This window comes from Gossypium hirsutum, chromosome D02, assembly GCF_007990345.1.
Source record: "Gossypium hirsutum isolate 1008001.06 chromosome D02, Gossypium_hirsutum_v2.1, whole genome shotgun sequence".
Lineage (NCBI taxonomy): Eukaryota > Viridiplantae > Streptophyta > Magnoliopsida > Malvales > Malvaceae > Gossypium > Gossypium hirsutum.
The window spans coordinates 15,220,880-15,224,210 of record NC_053438.1 but is presented as its reverse complement, the minus strand read 5'-3'; the positions used below and the strand labels follow the sequence as shown (position 1 = coordinate 15,224,210).

Here is a 3,331-nt window from a genome sequence, read left to right as displayed (position 1 = left end):
TGAAAAAATCACAGAAAGAGTAGAAGAATTACCTAAATAAACATATTTCAAATGTAAGGGAAGTACCTTCAGTTCTAATTTAGGTGGCTCTTCGATTGACGCTTTTGTTGGGCATAATCCCTTTTCTCTAACTCCAAATATTCAAAGCGGGATTGCGGATTCAATCCCCTTTGATTAGCTTCTAACAAAGCTATTTATTCATCCTCCTCTTCATCATTCGAAGGATCTGATGTCAAAATTTGTTCCAATGGGTCCTCAACATAATTGAGTTCATTCTCTACGATTAAATCCTCTAAATCAGAGACTGCAGAACAATCATCAATTGTGTCAGGAAATCGCATGGACTTAAAAACGTTAAATGTTACCTGATCATCCTGAACACGTATAGTAAGCTTGCCCTTCTGCACATCAATAAAGGTCCTTCCTATTGCTAAGAATGGTCTTCCTAATATGATTGACACCTCTTTTTCTACTTCAAAGTCAAGAATTACAAAGTTACCAGGAAAGATAAATTTATCGACATGTACCAATACGTCCTCGATTTTTCCTTTTGGATGTGCTAAGGATCGATCTGCTAATTGAAGTGTAACCGTAGTAGGTCTAACTTCACCTATCCCCAACTTTCTAAATATTGACATGGGCGTCAAGTTGATACTCGCACCCAAGTCACATAGTGCCTTACCACAATATGTTGCTCCAATATTGCAAGGTATGGTAAAACATCCAGGATTCTTCAATTTTGGGGGTAATTTTTCTTGAAGATATGCACTGCATTCCTTCCTTAGGGCTACCGTCTCAAATTCTCCAAGCCTTCATATTTTAGACAGGATATCCTTCATGAATTTGACGTAGTTCAGCATTTGTTCAAGTGCTTCAACCAACGAGATATTGATATGATGTTGCTTGAGTACGTCTAGGAACTTCTTTAATTAAATTTCCTGCTTCTACTTCTGAAGTCTTTGAGGGTAGGGTGGTGGAGGTTTCTTTACTGGAACTAGTTGATTCGTTTTCTGTGGCAATTATGCATCTAACAGAGTTATAAGTTGATCAGAATTAGCTGGTTCAGAAGTTACCTTGTTAGATTTTACAGATTCAATTTCTAGTGAAACTGGAATTTCAACACTTGGTTGAACTTCCTCTGAGTCTTGAGCGTCAACTGGCTCCTTCTCAACTTTGATGGAATTAGGCTCTAAAGTCTTTCCACTCCTCGATGTTAACGCTTTACAATGCTCTTTCCCTGGATTCCTCAGACTCTCCATATCACTAGGTAAAGCACCTTGTGGTCAGTTTCTGAGTTCAGTTGCAAGCTGGACCACTTGATTCTCCAAATTCCTTAGAGAGGCATCATTTTTCGCCATGTATGCCTTCAGTAGATTCTTTAGGCTATTGGATGGTTCAGCTTGGGTTAGTTTCTGAGCTTGTTTGGAAAAACTAGGTGGCTGGGTCGATCTAGGTTGGACATAATTGTTACTGGTTCCTGCCCCTTGGTTACTCCACGAAAAATTTGGGTGGTTTCGCCATGATGGGTTATCGAAATTGGATTGCAACCCTTGCATTCCTCGATTTTGGTTCTGGTTACCCATGTAATACATAGATTCTGGGTTCGATGGACATTCTTCGAACAAATGTCCTACCCCCCCACAATAAACACAAGGTACATTTTCAAATTGATTCAGTGCCTGTGCTGCAAAACTATTACACCCATTAGTAGTAAGATTTTTTAACATTGAGGATATTGATGATACTTGAGATGCGAGTGAAGTAAAAGCGTTTACTTTATGTATTCCAGCGACTCGTCTTCCTGACGCTGTTCGATTCGTTGGCCATTGATAATTATTGCTGGCAATCCTCTCAATGATTTCATAAGCCTTATTATAAGACTTAGAAAGGAGAGCACCATTAGCAGAAGTGTCCACTACCATCCTCATGTGAGCATTGAGACCATTATAAAATGTCTCAAGTTGTATGCAATGTGGAATTCCTTGATGAGGGCACTTTTGTAATAATTCTTCGTACCTTTCCCATGCCTTATATAATGACTCATCATCCATTTGTTGGAAAGCAGTGATCTCGCTCCTCAACTTAGCATTCTTGCTAGGCGAGAAATACGTCATATGGAATTTTTCTGCTAACTCTTGCCATGTTGAAATTGAGTTTGGTGGTAATGAGTTCAACCAAGCTCGAGCTCTATCCCTTAGTGAATATGGGAAAAACTTCAATCCTAATGCATATTCAAGTACTCCGGCTAACTGGAAAGAATCGCTCACCTCCATAAACAATCTTAACTATAGGTGAGGATCTTCGGTAGGCATTCCACTGAATTGGCCCACTGTCTGAAGCATCTGGAACATGACTGGCTTCAACTCGAACTATTGTGTCTCAATTTTAGGTCTTCTAATACCCAGATTAAGACCATGAAATACTGGCACGACATACTGTCTCAAAGCTCTATCCCTATCAACAGCAATAAGGATAGGATTTTGAGCAAGGTTTGCTCCGTTTCCTTGATTCGGATTTCTGAAGTTCATCTCTTCAGTCCTTCTTTGACTTGCTTGTCTTCTTTGCTGTTGAAAAGTTCGTTCAATCTCAGGGTCTACATGGAGTAAATCGATGATTTGATCAATACTCAGAAACACCTGAAATAACCATAGAAAAATTAAATAAGTTAAAATTTGAACAGAAAAATAAACCAAAATGCAAAACTAACTTCACAAATAATGACTTTTTTTTAAAACATAGTCCCCAGCAACGGCGCCAAAAACTTGGAACGACGGAAATGTGCAAGTGTACACAATCGCAACAAGTAATAAAGTGACAAGTAAATGTCGAGTTACCCTACCCATAGGGATTGTGAAAAGAATTATTTATAAATGCTATTTAAAACACTTTGGTGAAGAAAAATATTTTGTTTGAAGAGGGTGATTAAAAACTAAGACTTTAAACTAAGTGAACTAAATAAATAAATCTCAAATGCACGATTTCAAAATACGATTTTAATCAAGATGACATAATTGTATTAGATTAATTACATTTCTTAACATAGAATTATTAAACTCATGTTTATATTGTTATGAATAAGTTCACGGTAACTCAGTAATTTGCTAACTTATGAACATACTCACCTACCAAAATCCATTTATCTCTTGACTATATCTCTATGTCAATTCAACTGATTAAACAAATCTTAACAAATATGTTATTGCACATACATGCTTATTAAACCAAAATAATCTCTTGTACATATCCCTATGTCAATTTAAAAAATTAACGCGATCTAATAAGCACATAAAAGACTATGTGAGGTAACAAAGTATCCTTAACTTGAAACAGT

At 37.1% G+C, this 3,331-nt stretch overlaps 1 non-coding gene across 1 annotated transcript; it reads left to right on the top strand.

The window, feature by feature from the left end:
• Positions 1-1,977: 1,977 nt before the first annotated feature.
• LOC121215106 (small nucleolar RNA R71) lies at positions 1,978-2,084 on the top strand. Its single transcript, XR_005910838.1, has one exon. It is a non-coding gene; the product is annotated as a small nucleolar RNA R71 (small nucleolar RNA).
• The last annotated feature ends 1,247 nt before the right edge of the window (positions 2,085-3,331 follow it).